The sequence below is a fragment of the Terrapene carolina genome, unplaced genomic scaffold (assembly GCF_002925995.2).
Source record: "Terrapene carolina triunguis isolate 2854851 unplaced genomic scaffold, T_m_triunguis-2.0 Scaffold88, whole genome shotgun sequence".
NCBI classification, from domain to species: Eukaryota; Metazoa; Chordata; order Testudines; family Emydidae; genus Terrapene; species Terrapene triunguis.
Window position 1 is genome coordinate 18,524,632 of NW_020664439.1, and position 16,910 is coordinate 18,541,541.

A 16,910-nucleotide genomic window follows, 5' to 3' on the forward strand; every position below is an offset into this window, starting at 1 on the left:
TGCCTCAAAATCCAGTAAAAATGCTCCCATTACTACTCTCTAAAATGCTCCTTTACTCTCCCTGAAAAAATCACAGCTTCACTTTAGGCTTTTCTCCAGCTTATAAAAGTTCTAAACTGAGCAGTGTTTCTAGGCTTAGATCAGAATTCTCTATCTCTATACAAGAGATAGCGACCATATTGGTTTGCTTCTAGAAGCTATGGGATTTAGTCAAATTTCATGGAATACTAGTCATGATCATTAATTAACCACAGCCATGGACACATTGACACCAAAGTATGCATTCTCTCTCCACTATCTCTACAAGACCTTCATGGTTCCCTAATGACTTAGAATGTTACCACTCAACTTCAGAATGAAGAAAAGAATGTTTATTGCTTTGAGAAAATAGCTTGCATCCATGATGACCTCCTGGGATACCAAGAACTGAACAGTGGTCATAAGAAGCCTGGTACCGTGATACTTTCCTTCTCTGCATATGGCCCCTTCACACACACACTGAGGGCCTCAAACCCCTGACGGAAAACTTAGCCAACATTTGCAACTCTGACTCATGTCCTTTCTGGCTGGTGAAAGAGTGAAGAGCACCAGTGCTATGTACTGTCTGAGATTGTCAGCAACTCTTTGGGAGAAGAGAAAACTTCCATAATCAAACCAGTTCTTCAGTAACCACCGCTCAATACAACCTAGCTACTGTTACTATCTAACCTCTCACTCTTGCGTGAGCTACTTGAGACACCGTTGCGTCCAGTTCTACTCGGATACTGTCAACATTCTGGGTTTCTGTAACCAGGCTTCATGTCAAAATACAGAACAATGATCATGCTGATGTCACTCCTAGGCTAGACAGCAGGCTTAGGGCCAGATAAGCAGCGGGGGGTAGGCACTTAGTGGCTGTCCTCTCTTCTTAGTCTTCCTTCCCTTTCCCTGAGGCATGCTAAGTTGAAGCAGACAGAGGTCCATCCAGGCCCTTAAGCAGGGCTCCTATCTAACAAATCACAGGGAGTTTGTCAAGGGAGAAGCCCCTTTATGGAAAAAGTGCTAGCTCTGCTTCTCGGGCAAGTTTTGCTGAAAGTTTCCTTCCTCTCCTGGCTTCCTTTCACTATGTGCTAGGACCTGTCATCAACAGGAGACAAGGACAGGGAGTAGTCCTTTTCCCTGTGGAAGGTTTTGACATCTAAGGCAGCACAGATGTAGGGGCAAGAGAGCGCACTTAGAGGGAGCCAGGATGAGGGGTGGCTAAGAGCTGGATGCCTGGAATCAAGGATAGAGAGACAGCAGGAGGCAGTGTCAGAGAACAGGAGCAGTAGATCAGTGCAGAGGGCTGCTTCATTCTCTGTTGTGAAAAACAAATGTGATAGGGGAGAAGCCCAGTGATGTGTTTTGAATATGGTGTAGCCTGAAGCCCAGTGGGAAATTTTAAGTTTATCACTTTTGAGATTGCTGTTAGATATGCCCTGAAAAATGTGTTAGAATAATGGGGAACGCTCCAGGAAAAAATGATCTATAAATTTTGAACTTTGAAATGAAGACGCTCCACCTGTGGTATCCAAGCTCAATTGAAAGGCCCACTTACTGCCTTCAAGGCTATAAATTGTGGCCCTCAAACAACTGTCTTAAAAATAAATTGTGTTAAATTATGAATTTAAAATGCATTCCCAGCTGTATGCCCTGCAATTTTTAACAGACATGTTTGAATCTTCTCTATCACTATGGGGAAGAGGTAGAGGGTCCTGGCTGCCTCTTACTACTTCCACTGCCGTCCCAGGATTAGCTCTGGGGTGCATGGGCAGCGAGTTCTATGGGCCCATGGTGCCTGGTCACCAGGAATATTCCTGGCCCGGGGCCTGGCTCCAGCAATGTTTGAGGCCCAGTCTCTCCCTCAGCCCTGCCTTCTGCCCCCAGGTGCTCCCCCCGTGTGTCCCCCGGGCGATTTAAAATGGCCCGGGGCCCCCACCCACCACTGGCAGCACAGCAGAGCCTGCTCTGCCTGCTCGCTCCACATGGCTGCCGGGCCCTCCCTGTGGCCCCTGGGTGGGGTGGGTCTGTGTCCCACACCAAGCACCCCTGTGGCCAATAGGAAGCTGCGGGGGGCAGAGCCTGGGGGTAGCAGTGCGTGGAGGCACCTCGGCCCGCCTTGCCTAGGAGCCCCAGGTAAGTGCCGCGCACACACCCCCAGAGCCTGCACCCCTCAGCCCCTCCTATGCCCCTGCCCCAGCCCGGAGCCTGCACCTAGCACCCAAACTCCCTCCCAGAGCCTGCACCCCAGACCCCCTCCCCCACCCAAACTCCCTTCCAGAGCCCAACCTCTCACCCCTTCTGCACCCAAACACTCTCCCAGAGCCTGCAGCTCTCCTGCACCTCTGCCCCAGCCCAGGACCTGCACCCCAGACCTCCTCCCCCCACTCAAACTCCCTCCCAAAGCCTTAGGCAGGCTGGGGGAGAGTTTGGGAGGGCAGGCTCTGGGCGTTCTGGGCACCACCAAAATTTCTACAAACCTGCCGCCCCTACTGGGATGAGCAGGGAGCACTCTGAGTAGTTTCTATCCCTTCCTTGCTGCAATTGCTCATCCGTTCCCCTGCTGGCCACTTGTGAGAGGAGAACAACTACAGCAGCCAAAAGGAATGCAGGATAGGAACTCATCTGGCTCTTCTTGAGCATAGGGGAGGGTCTAGCAAAGATGCCCCACTTCAGGAACTGCAGGAGAAGGGAAAGAGATTGGATGAGAACCAACAACCACTTACAACTCTGATTTTCTGTCTCAGCCCAGATGCAAATTACAGTAACCTGGGGGCTGCTCTAAGTTTTGCCACTTGCCAATGGTCTCCAATGGACCATACACCAGATGAGACTAGCCAGAGCAGGATGTGCTACAGACTCTGTCCCTAAGAAGCCCCTAGGGAAAGGACTGCTAGAGGAAGGCATGGGAACTAGCTGTCCCTACTGGGCCTGGGGAATCCCTACCATGAGAAGTGTGGGTGATTTCTGCTCACTCACTGCCTGAGTATTGCAAAGGGAAGAGAGCATAGCAGATATCCCAACCTATTGATTTTGCCCCCCTCCCTTTTTTTTTAAATAATTCATGGGGCCTCAAGCTGAAAACCTGTCTCGAAAGAGTGAAAAGTACCTTAAACATTAAAGCTGGTGCTTCTTGAAGTGGGCCATGTTTTTGTATTTCGGGGAACTGCCATATTTAAAGAATTTACTTCTCGCTTAAAGTAGAAAACTCAACATAGCCTTAACTAGAGAGCTGCTATGGTGCATTCATAATATGTATACAGGGGGGGGGGGGGAGTGTAAAGACCCAGTATTGTAAACCAGGTCAAAAATTACATAACATGTCATTGCTTGAATTCCCTCTAGGCTAACTTTATATATTAAAAACTCAGCAGGGCAACTGGCAGATGCAGTTTGACAAACAGAAATGCAATCATAGCTAAAACATAGCAAGAGCTCTCTTTGAAATCTCTCTTGGATATGACCCCTTTTTGGAATCATAAAATATATGCTCAATTGCTGTTTTCTTTTCTTCCTTTAACCACTAAGCCAGAATCCTCTTCCCTGTCTGTCAGAGGTTCGATGTTGTTCTTCTATGAATGGAACTTAGAAACAACCTCTTTAACTGATTCTGGATTGCAGGAGAGGTATTCTTTATTTTTTAATCTAATGCATTACTCATTGTCGGTTCAAAAATGTATAGCAAGTTAAAATGTGTAAGCCATGTAAAATTAAATATAAAAATAAATAACCGATACTATATTGACTATAATGGGGATGAGAGGGCAGTCATGAGAGGAGAGAGAGCTTAGTATGAGCCTCAGATCCACAAGTGAACAGCCTCCTGCTGTTTAATGCAAGTCTAATGTGCTGCATAGGACACACTCACTTCCCCACACCCCCCGTTGGAGCGCTGTGCTTTAGAGTTTCTAATTCCATCCTACCTGAGTTTATGAACAATGTCTCATCTCTTTTTGTATCAGTTTTAAATTTTTTCCATCCTCTCTTTGATTTACAAAAGGAATTTAATGCTAGAACGATTCAGTATTAAAATCTACAGTATTAATCAGTGAAGCAAAAAAATCATTCTCTGAGGCTTGTCTAGAAGCGTACTGACCTGCCATGCACTAACTAGACATGTGGACCCTACTACTGAGCACTAAAAGTTTGGTAGTGTGCTTTGATCTACTCCCGTTTCAAAGAACTTTTAGTTTGCGGTGGCAGACGCCACACAGCCAGTTAGTGCATGAAAGGTTCGTGCATTGTAGATTTATATTCCAGTTTACCATGCACTAACTGTCTGTATAGGCAAGTTCTAAAATAGATGCTGATTCAATCTCTAGTCATACTCTTTCTGTTAATACGCTCCTGGGTGTCCCCTTGCCCTGCATATCCATCTAAGGACAGGAAGTTTAAGTACTAAGCATCAAGAAGTTGTATTTTTCTTGATATAGCTGTGAGGTCTATGCTATCTAGCCCTCCCTTTTAATAATTTTCCTTGTTATTGAACATGCTGTGCAAGAGATTTTGCTTCCAGTGCCCCAGTCTGACACTGTAAAAATTGTTTTCCGAAGCACCAATGGTTTACTGGTACAGTGCTTTTATGGGGTACCCAGTAATGAACATGGGTAAACACATGAAGGGAGAACACGAAGGGAGAATATCATAAACCATAGGATATTTGCTCTGCTTCAGTGCCTAGATCTCTTGTAATGTGTATCCTATATTCTTTTCCAAAAATGCTATTATCCCTGGATGATTTCACATAAAGGCTAATGCACAAAGTAATCCTAGTGGGGCAGGGGGGTTGATTTAGCTGCTATTTTGGTTCACTGGTTTGATGTGGAACATTTCAGCCAAACTTCATTGTCTAAATGCATTAATAGTTCAACCATTGCGATAACAGGATTGGCACTCTTGGGAAATAAAATAGACCTGAACTGCCCTGATGATATAAGGTTGATTAGTATTAAGATAAACAACTTACGGAAAGACAAATGTCTTAACTTTCCAGCTTTACAAGTTACTCTGCAACCTGAGTTCATTATTGCAGGCAGATATGAAATTAGTGGCACAAGAGGGTAAAATCTGAACATCCAACTCCATTCTAGTAGTGTCCACGGATCCCAGGTTGAAAATCACTGTACTAGTGGATGTCCCTTACTGGCCTTGGTAAACTCTGGAAACCACATCTACCCTTCCTTTTCCTGGGACAGGGGGTTGCTTCAGAGATTCTTCTAAGGGCCTGTTTTCCCTGGAGTCAGTGTTAGTATAAGTTAGTCAACTCCAGCGTTAGCCTCCACTGAGAGCAGTCACCCTGCACAAATAACACTGGAGCTGCACAGAGTGTTTGCATGAGCAGCATAGAGTGATTTTACTAGCAGCACAGAGTAGCTGTTTCCCCAGCAGCACTGGAGATTTGACCCATACCCCCCGACTGGCCAGCTAGTTGGAGTTTAAAGATGGGTGTCTGCACTGGCGCTGGAGGAGACATACCCGTGTTAGCTCCTCACGTGCTAAAAAGGGCTAGCCCCCCTCCCTCCTCCAGGAGATATCTATGATCTTGGACAGGATCGTACTTGGGGAGGCTAGTAACTCCCTCCACTCTTGTGCTGCTGGCTGCATTGCTATTTTTAGCAGTGCAGTGAAGACATGCCCCAAGAGGAGACGCCAAGAGACGCCCTCTCCCAATACAACAAGCCAAGGCGCTTCCCAAAGGGGGAGACAGCCAGGCCCGTGGGGATTCTTTTCAGCTCCCACCTCAGATTTACCCCTGGCCCTGGCCTATGATCCCCTTCGCCACCCTTTTCTCCAGGATGGCATGTTCCAAGGTGGCAGTGGTGTAGTAGCAGTGTCCTGTGTAGCAGGGGCCCGGCCGTTCTCTGTTGAGCGGCAGCGCTCAGAGCCATATTTTCAGCAGCAGCTTCCTGCCAGTGGGGGGCGCTGCAGTGGGGCTCCTCTGCAGCCCGCTGGGCTCTTGCTCTGTGCCCTGCTGCAGTTCCCCCTCCCCACCTCAGCACAGAGGGAGCCCGCCGGGCAGGTACAAGGGCAGTGTGTGGGAGAGGGGCTGAGGGGCCCGGTGGCAGAGCCAGGCCGGTACGGGGCAGCCGTGGGGTGCCCCTGTGCGGGAGAGGGGCCCTTAGGCAGGGGAGCGGAGGGGTCTGCGGCAGGCAGAGGGAAGCAGGAAGTGGTGGAGCCTGGGCGAGGATGGGCGTAGTGCCGGTGCACTTGAGGGGAGCCATTTGAGTGCAAGTTTCTGAGGGCCTTGGGGGAGGGATTTTGAAGGAGCAAGGAGGGGCCATGTGGGGGCAAGGAAGGAGTCTGGTCGAGTGACTTTTGGGAAGGGATAACTGGGTCTCTCAGGGAAAGGAGGAGGAGAGATTGAGGGGTTATGGGGAGACTGTGTATTGGGGGGAGGGGGAATAAGGGGAAAGGAAACACTGCTGGAGGGGTGTGTGGTAGCATCCCTGAACAGTTAATGCCTTGAAGGAGGGTTGCAGTTACAAAAAGGTTGGGACACTGTCTCAAGGAACGCTGCGGGAAGCAGTGCAGGTGGCACTTACTTCCCTATCTGCCACTACAGAGCCAGTGCCATGGTGTTGCCTAATGTTCTGGCAGTCAGATGAGGTACAAAGCAAGGTGTGGGGGAGGGCGTTAGCCCATTGTCCTGGCCAAATTCCACCATTACACTCTGCCTAACTAAAATTTCCACCTTTCAATTGGATGCTTTACCTCCTGTTCTCTTAAACAGCTGCTGTGTTCCACTGCATTTCACTGTTGGTTTGACCTAGCTCAGTGGGGTATTTTGAAGCTTAACTCATGTTTGTACTGTGCCTTTCGGTTGTGGATTTGAGTTTATTGGCATTATGAATAAAACAATACAAACCCAAGCCCTAGGCCTCCCATTCCCCCCCCTCCCCCAGTTGCTTTTGTTGCTGACAGCACACTACTTAAGCTGCAAATAATAATTCCCACAATCAAAGGGGTTAAATGCAATTTTCATTACCAAATTCCACACCTGATTTCACTAAGCAAGTGTACTCTTGTCAAAGTGCTGTTCACATGCCATTGTATGCAGCTCTAAACTTGTGTTGTAGTATCACAGTAGTCTCTACTTTTGGATGACTTCTGTAAAGCTCAGGCTTATACGCTGCAAACTTGTGGAAAACATGCAAAGAATAGTTAAAACTTGAGTGATTGTCAAAGTGGGGAAAAAAAGGAAACTAGTTGGGGAAATTTGGCAGGTAATGGTTAAATACTGTAGGACTTCAGTAACCATTGGAGGGAGGGGAAAACCACCATCCTCTCACCACCTTTCAGAATAAAACCTGGCATATATTACTGTAAATGTAGATTGGCAGAAAATAGTGTTTACCCCTATGCATATCCCTTTACTGTGTGTTCTATGCTGTATTTGCACCCGTGCTCCTTTACCTCATTTCTTACGGCTTTCCTTTTGTCAGTGCTCTAGAGTTTTTTGTTCATATGTTGTCTTGCTGAGTCTACATGGTGCTTTCGCTATGTGTAGATGGAGAACTAATAGTGTGAAATTGAGGTGGGTTGGGCTCGCTATGTGGCCTTGTGGCTTGTTGTGGGACAGCAGTGTGGCATGGAGACTGGGATTCTCTGTGCATATGTGCTCAGTCAGACTTATGTCACTTTCAGTAGCTCAGTTGCTTCTTAAGGTGTCCAACATCTGCAGAGGCTTTACAGAAGCATTGACAAAAATAAATAAATACCAGATAGACACCAGGATTCTCACAGAGGGACATATCCCCTAGAAAAGTGGCTATGGTCATCATAGTCCTAGGAGCAATAGGGTTAGTGTGTATTCTGCCTCCTGCTAAGACTTCTATGATCAAAAACGTTGCTTTCTGGAAACAGTATTCTGAATTCTCACTAATGGGGCTAGCTTGATTCACTCCGGAAAGCCTGAGGCCAAAACTGTACCTGCAAGTTGGGGCATTTTCCCCCTGTCATTATGGTTTAAGTACAAACTTGAAACATTTTTTACTCTTAAATGTGCCAGGATGTACACACCCTTACTGTAGCTAATTCTCAGTAATCATCGTTATCTTCCTTATGCCATAGGCTGTTATGGTATATAAATGTTGTAACTTGCCTCTTCCTGTGGTATTGTATATCATTTTGATAGCATGTGGTATTGATTAATGTGAGTAGTGGTATGTATTATTTTAGCAATGATGTTTTAATTATTATGATAGATTAATTGCTACCTAATATCTGCATATCGTATTTTGCTGCATGCCCTGGCCTTTCAAAACTTAAAGGTGGCACCTACCCCAGCCTACCTCTTGCTCCCCTGGCTCATGAAGCCTGGACAGTAGTAAGGAGCAGTTCAACTATAGGCTGAGCAAGTGCAGAATGGTGTTAGAATGTGCCTTTGGACGTTTAAAAGCTCGCTGGCGCTGTTTGCTGACTCAACTGTTTGCGATTAGAGGAGCACAGCAAGGCGCTCTGCGCATCACAGAGGCTTTGAAAACCAGTTTCATGACTGGCCAGGCTTTGGTGTGACAGTTGTGTGTGTATCTCCTTGATGCAAACCCACCCCCTTTGTTGATTTTAATTCCCTGTAAGCCAACCCTGTAAGCCATGTCGTCAGTCACCCCTCCCTCTGTGAGAGCAACGGCAGACAATCATTTCGCGCCTTTTTTCCGTGCAGACGCCATACCACAGCAAGCGTGCAGCCCGTTCAGCTCAACCGCGGCAGTTATGAGCACTGTAAACACCACACGCGTTATTCTGCAGTATATGCAGCACCAGAAACTTCAAAAGCAGGCGAGGAGGTGACGGCAGCGCAGTGATGAGAGTGATGAGGACATGGACACAGTTTCTCTCAAAGCACGGGCCCTGGCAATTTGGACATCATGATGGTAATGGGGCAGGTTCATGCCATGGAACACCGATTCTGGGCCCGGGAACCAAGCACAGACTGGTGGGATCACATAGTGTTGCAGGTCTGGGATGATTCCCAGTGGCTGCGAAACTTTCGCATGCGTAACGGCACTTTCATGGAACTTTGTGACTTCCTTTCCCTTGTCCTGAAGCGCAAGAATACCAAGATGACAGCAGCCCTCACAGTTCACAAGCGAGTGAAGATAACCCTCTGGAAGCTTGCAACGCCAGACAGCTACCAGTCAGTCGGGAATCAGTTTGGAGTGGGCAAATCTACTGTGGGGGTTGCTGTGATCCAAGTAGCCAACACGATCACTGACCTGCTGCTATCAAGGGTAGTGACTCTGGGAAATGTGCAGGTCATAGTGGATGGCTTTGCTGCAATGGGATTCCCTAACTGTGGTTGGGCGATAGATAGAACGCATATCCCTATCTTGGGACTGGAGCACCAAGGCAGCCAGTACATAAACCGCAAGGGGTACTTTTCAATGGTGCTGCAAGCACTGGTGGATCACAAGGGACGTTTCACCAACATCAATGTGGGATGGCTGGGAAAGATACATGATGCTCGCATCTTTAGGAACTCTGGTCTGTGTGAACGGCTGCAGCAAGGGACTTACTTTCCAGACCAGAAAATAATCATTGGGGATGTTGAAATGCCTATAGTTATCCTTGGGGACCCAGCCTACCCCTTAATGCCATGGCTCATGAAGCCATACACAGGCACCCTGGACAGTAGTCAGGAGATGTTCAACTATAGGCTGAGCAAGTGCAGAATGGTGGTAGAATGTGCATTTGGACATTTAAAAGCGTGCTGGCGCAGTTTACTGACTCAGACCTCAGCAAAACCAATATTCCCATTGTTATTACTGCTTGCTGTGTACTCCACAATATCTGTGAGAGTAAGGGGGAGATGTTTATGGTGGAGGGGGAGGTTGAGGCAAATCACCTGGCCGCTGATTACATGCAGCCAGACACCAGGGCGGTTAGAGGAGCACAGCAGGGCGCGCTGCACATCAGAGAAGCTTTAAAAATCAGTTTCATGACTGGCCAGGCTACGGTGTGAAAGTTCTGTTTGTTTCTCCTTGATGAAAACCCACCCCCTTGGTTCACTCTATTTCCCTGTAAGCCAACCGCCCTCCCCTCCACCCTTTGATCACCACTTGCAGAGGCAATAAAGTCATTGTTGTTTCAAATTCATTCTTTATTAATTCGTCACACAAATGGGGGGATAACTGCCAAGGTAGCCCGGGGGGGTGGAGGAGGAGGGAAGCACCGGGTGGGGTGGTGGAGGAGGGGAGGCGGGAAGGTTAAGGCCACACTGCACTTCAAAACTTATTGAATGCCAGCTTTCTGTTGCTTGAGCAGTCCTCTGGGGTGGAGTGGTTGGGTGCCCGGAGGCCCCCGCACCGCGTTCTTGGGCGTCTGGGTGAGGAGGCTATGGAACTTGGGGAGGAGGGCGGTTGGTTACACAGGGGCTGCAGCGGTGGTCTGTGCTCTTGCTGCCTTTCCTGCACCTCAGCCATACGCCGGAGCATATCAGTTTGATCCTCCAGTAGCCTCAGCATTGCTTCCTGCCTCCTCTCATCACGCTGACACCACCTATTGTCTTGATCCTACCACCTCTCTTCTTGCTCCCACCACCTGTCTTCTCGTGCGTCCCTCCTGTCCTTGCGTTCATTTTGTGCTTTCCTGCACTCTGACATTGTCTGCCTCCACGCATTCTGCTGTGCTCTTTCAGTGTGGGAGGACTGCATGAGCTCAGAGAACATTTCATCGCGAGTGCATTTTTTTCGCCTTCTAATCTTCGCCAGTCTCTGGGACGGAGATGATAGGGAGAGGGTTGAAACATTTGCAGCTGTGGGTGGGAAAAAAAGGGAGAGTAGTATTTAAAAAGACAGATTTTAGAGAACAATGGGTAGACTTTTTCACAGTGAACCAAGCTGTTAACATTACATAGCATGTGTGCTTTCTTTACAAGGTCACATTGTGCTTCTTATATTGAGGGCCTGCCGGTTTGGTGTGAGAGATCACACACACAGTGCCGGCGGGCAACAGAATTCGGCTTGCAGGCAGACATGGTAAGCCACAGTCTTTTGGCTTCTTTAACCTTCATAATGTGGGAATGGTTTCAAACACCAGCGCCCCCATTTCCCATACCAAGCACCCGTTGGGTTGGCCATTTAAAATGGGTTGGCCATTTAAAAGGAGGGGCTGCGGATTTTCGGGTTAACGTGCAGCACAAACCCAACTGAAGCGCCCCCTCCCCCCCCACACACACAATTCTGTGGGATGATCGCTTCACTCCTCCCCCCACCGCGTGGCTAACAGCGGGGATGATTTCTGTTCAGCCACAGGCAAACAGCCCAGCAGGAATGGCCACCTCAGAATGTCCCCTTTATAAAATTCCCCTATTTCAACCAGGTGACCATGAATGATATCACTCTCCTGAGGATAACACAGAGAGATAAAGAGGATTTCCGCTCCATCCCCATACACGTTAACAGACTTTTCCAGTAGCTGTACTGGCCACAAATGCATCCCAAGTCTTCAGGGCAAATTAATCATTAAACATGCTTGCTTTTAAACCATGTATTATATTTACAAAGGTACACTCACCAGAGGTCCCTTCTCCACCTTCAAGGGTCTGGGAGCCCGCCTTGGATGGTTTGGGGGGGTACTGGCTCCAGGGTGATGAACAGTTCCTGGCTGTCGGGGAAAACGGTTTCTCCACTTGCTTGCTATGCACTATCTTCAACCTCCGCCTCATCATCATCTTCCTTGTCCCCAAAATCCGCATCCCTGTTGTGTGAGAATCCATAGACGGAGTTCACGCACAGGGGTGGGGTAGTTGTAGGGGCACCCCCTAAAATGGCATGCAGCTCATCATAGAAGCGGCATGTCTGGGGCTCTGACCTGGAGCAGCCGTTTGCCTCTCTGGTTCTTTGGTAGGCTTGTCTCAGCTCCTTAAGTTTCACGTGGCACGGCTGCAGGTCCCTGTTATTAGCCTCTGTCCTTCATGCCCTTGGCGATTTTTTTTCAAATATTCCGGCATTTCGTCTTTTGGAACAGAGTTCTGATAGCACAGATTCCTCTCCCCATACAGCGATCAGATCCAGTATCTCCTGTTCGGTCCATGCTGGAGCTCTTTTGTAATTCTGGGACTGCATGGTCACCTGTGGTGATGAGCTCTGCATGGTCACCTGTGCTGATCAGCTCGCCACGCTGGCCAAACAGGAAATGAAATTCAAAAGTTCACAGGGCTTTTCCTGTCATTTCCTGGCCAGTGCGTCTGAGTTGAGAGTGCTGTCCAGAGCGGTCACAATGGAGCACTCTGGGATAGCTCCTGGAGGCCAATACCATCGAATTGCGTCCACACTACCCCAAATTTGACCCAGCAAGGTTGATTTCAGCACGAATTCCCTCCTTGGGGAGGAGTACAGAAATCGATTTTAAGAGCCCTTTAAGTCGACAAAAATGGCTTCGTCGTGTTTACAGGTGCAGGGTTAAATCGATCTAACGCTGCTAAATTCAACCTAAACTCGTAGTGTAGACCAGGGCTAAGGCTGTGTCTACACTGCCATTTTCAGTGCTAAAACTTTAGTCATTCAGGGGTGTGAAAAAACACCCCTGAGTGACAAAAGTTTTAGCACTGAAAAGCACCAGTATAGACAGCCCAGCAATAAAGCTACCACCCCTTGTTCAGGATGGTTATTTTTTATTGCCGGGAGACCTCTTCCTCCAGCAATAAAATGTGACTACACTGCTCAAGTCACAGTGCTAGCGCTGCCGCGGCCATGCTGTAACATGAGCAGTGTAGACATACCCTAAGAATGACCTGTAAACATTTGGGAAAAATCTGCCTTGACCAGGTTTTATTTTTTTCTTTTGGAGAAATGTAATCTGAGTACAGCAGAATATTCAGGAGGTGATGAAACTATTTTTGAAAAGAAAATAAATTACGCATGCCAAATACTCACTGGCAGGGGAGCTGTGGTTGGGGATGCAATAGTAGGTGAGTAATAGGGAGATGATGGGGGTTGGGTTGGCAGTGAGGGATGAGGTATTATGGGGAGAAGACTAAGGGCATGGCTACATTTGCGAGTTAGAGCGCATCAAAGCAGCCCCATGCACTCTAACTCACGACGCGACCACACTGGCAAGGTACGTAAAGCGCTCTGACTCCGCGGCTAGAGCACTCCTGGTACTCCACCTCCGTGAGTGGAATAACTTTTGATGCAGTGCCGCGGCGCCAGTGTGGACACCCTGGTCTGTTAATATGCTCTGATCGGCCTCCAGAAGTGTCCCACAATGCCTGTTCTAGCCACTCTGTTCATCACTTTGAACTCTACTGCCCTGCCCTCAAGTGACCAACCGTCAGACCCGCCCTTTAAATTCTCTGGGAATTTTGAAAATCCCCTTCCTGTTTGCTCAGCTAGCCGTGGAGTGCTCTCAGTGAATCTTTCTGAGGAGGAGGAAGACACCCCGGCATCCCTAGATGCATGCAGCCAGGAGCTGCTCTCAAGCCAGGAGGAAGGTAGCCAGTCACAGCGGCCAGTGCTTGGGGAAGGACAAACACCAGAGGAGGTGGCCGGTAAGTGGCTTTTATTTTTGGAAGGAAGTTATTCGGTGTGAGCTCTTGGGGCGAGGAGGGTTAGGGCTGCATGCCTGCCTAGATGCGGAATAGGGCGTTGATGTGCTCTCTCAAATCGCAGTAATCGGACTCAGTGATCTCTTCAAAGGTCTCATCCAGAACTTGGGCAATGCAGGTTTTCTTGGGAGAGCCACTGTGGTCCATGTCCCAGTCAGGCTAACGTGTCCGCGCCACTGTCCTGTGAGGGGCAGGGGGACCATTGCTGCACACAAGCAAGCTGCATATGGGCCAGGGCGGAAGCTGCATTGTAGTAGAAGACCTTCCCTTGCTTCCCAGGTCACCCTCAGCAGCGAGATATCTTCCAGGATGAACTCCTGTGGAAAATGTGGGGACAGTGTTCAGTATAGGGGCCCCCTGCAGCTATTGGCTGTCCCCAAGGCACAGAAACCCAGAGGACCGTATGGTCGTGAAACAATCAGTCCCCCTTGACCCTGTGTTTACTCACCATTTTGGGGCTCCCATGGGTTATGTCCGCTCACTTTGGGACGGGCAAATTATGCTATTGTGTAGACTGTGCTTGCCCTTTAGTACGGGGGAATCATTGCTCTGTCTGGTGTGAACAATGCTGCCTCTGTTAAGTGTTGCATTTTGCCTTTACAGATGCAACCTTGAGATCTCAGCCATCTGTGTTATCACCGGCCGAAAGACTCCAAAGAATTAGGAAGAGGCCACGTAGAAGCAAAGAAGACATGCTGCATAAAGGAATGCAGCAGTCCCTTAATGAGAATCTAAAAGCGCAGGAGTGGAGGGAGAGTGAAAGGAGGATCTGCCAGCAGAATGAGGAGCGCCGGCACAAAAGAGTGGCGCTCCAGCAGCAAAGCATGGATTGGCTGATAAACATCATGAAGCGCCAAGCGGACTCGATCCAGGCACTTGTAGCCATGCAGGTGGAGCACTACCACGCCTGCTAGCCCTTGTCCCAAAACTCTTTCCCTTGTGCTTCCATGTCACCTCCAACCCACTTTCCCCAACATCCAGGTTCTTATCACCACCAGCTGCCTCCAACACCTGTAGCTTCACCACTCAGCCCTGAAAACTACGACCCTTACCCACTGCACTCAACCCACATCACCATGCATTATAGCCATCCTGAAGTGTAGCGCTCATTGCACAGCACTCCAGACAGGAAGGCTGAGTATGATAACAGGACATACACAAATCTGTGATTGTATCGTTCCCCACCCCACCCCCTTACCCTTTCTGTTTCCCAAGCCGTTGTGTTTCTTTTCAATAAATGGATTTTTTGGCTTTGAAGCATTCTTTATTATTGCATAGTGTAAAAGATACCTTAGCCCAGGAAAGCAACAGGCACTGCCAGTCAGCATAGCAAACACAGATTCCTACTAACATTGGAACCACTGCACTTCACTCCCGTGCAGAGCACCAAACATTACTGGTGACTTTCAGCCTCAAATTGCTCCCTCAAGGCATCCTTGCAGCCCTGCGCTGGGCCCCTCTAATAGCCCTGCTCTCTGGCTGTTCAAATTCAGCCTCCAGGTGTTGAACCTCCAAGTTCCATGCCTGAGTGCATCTTTCATCCTTCCCTTCACAAATGTTATGGTACAGCACACGGATATAACCGTGGGGATGTGGTCATCGGCCAGGTCCAGCTTCCCATACAGAGAGCGCCAGCGGCCCTTTAAATGGCCAAAAGCACACTCCACAGTCATTCTGCACCAGCTCAGCCTGTTGAACTGCTCCTTGCTGCTGTCAGGGCTCCCCGTGTAGGGTTTCATGAGCCATGGCATTAAACGGTATGCAGGGTCTCCAAGGATCACAATGGGCATTTCGACTTCCCCTACAGTGATCTTCTGGTCTGGGGAAAAAAGTCCCGGCTTGCAACTTCCTGAACAGGCCAGTGTTCCGAAAGATGCGTGAGTCATGCACCTTTCCGGGCCAGCCTGGAGAACCATAGAGAAATACCCCTTCCAATTAACATACTTGGAGGCTAGGTGGGCTGGTGCCAGAATTGGAATATGTGTCCCATCTATCGCCCCTCAGCAGTTAGGGAAACCCATTTGTGCAAAGCCAGCCACAATGTCATGCACATTACCCAGAGTCACGGTCTGAGCAGGATGCGATTAATGGCCCTGCAAACTTGCATCAACACGATTCCAATGGTCGACTTTCCAACTCCAAACTGGTTAGCGACCGATCGGTAGCTGTCTGGAGTTGCCAGCTTCCAGATTGCAATAGCCACCCGCTTCTCCACCATCAGGGCAGCTCTCAATCGCATGTCCTTGCGCTGCAGGCTGGGGGCGAGCTCATCGCACAGTCCCATGAAAGTGGCTTTTCTCATCCGAAAGTTCTACAGCCACTGCTCGTCATCCCAGACTTGCATGACAATGTGATCCCACCACTCAGTGCTTGTTTCCTGAGCCCAAAAGTGGCGTTCCACGGTGGTGAGCATGTCCGTGAATGCCACAAGCAATCGCGTGTCGTATGCGTTACTCGAGTCGATATCATCGTCTGAGTCCTCACTGTCAGTTTGAAGCTTAAGGAGTCACTCGACTGCCAAATGTGACATGCTGGTGAGACTCGTCAGCATATTCCTCAGCAGTTTGGGCTCCATTCCCGCAGACTGAAAGGGAAGACAGAGGTCGCAGTACAAAAAACATTGAAAGCTGGTGCCAAATGTGGACGGAAGCACAGGGATTGCTGGGATGCAAGCCGATGCATCACGGGGCATTGGGACAGGACCCAGAATGCCCTGCACCTCCCGCCCCCTTCCCACAAGCCACAGTGCCAGAATGGGAAGAGGTGCTCTGTGGGATAGCTTGCCCATAATGCACCGCTTCCAATGCCTCTGCAAGTGCCGCAAATGTGGCCATGCTAGTGCGCTTGCAGCTGTCAGTGTGGACAGACTGCAGTGCTTTCCCTACTGCACTCTCCAAAGGCTGGTTTAACTCTACATCTGCAAGTGTAGCCATGCCCTTAGGCAGTGTCTACACTATGGACCCTACAGTGGCACAGCTGTGCTGCTGTAATGTCTCCCGTATAGCTGCTCTGTGCCAGTGGGAGAGAACTCTCCCGCTGGCATAATTAAACCATCCCCAATGAGCTGCGGTAGCTATGGCGGCGGGAGAGCGTCTCCTGCTGACATAGCGCTGTCCACACCGGTGCTTTTGTTGGTGAAACTTATGTTGGTGTGGGGTGTGTTTTTTCACACCCCGACCGACAAAAGTTTTACCGACAAAAGTGCTAGTGTAGACAAAGCCTGAATGGGAATGAGAGGTAGGGGTGGGAAGAGGGGCTGGGGATGTTCAGGTAAGGGGGAGGGCATAGGGATTAGGGCAGGTGAAGGGGAGAGGACAGGAGGGGTTGGAGAATGTGAGGGGTAGCA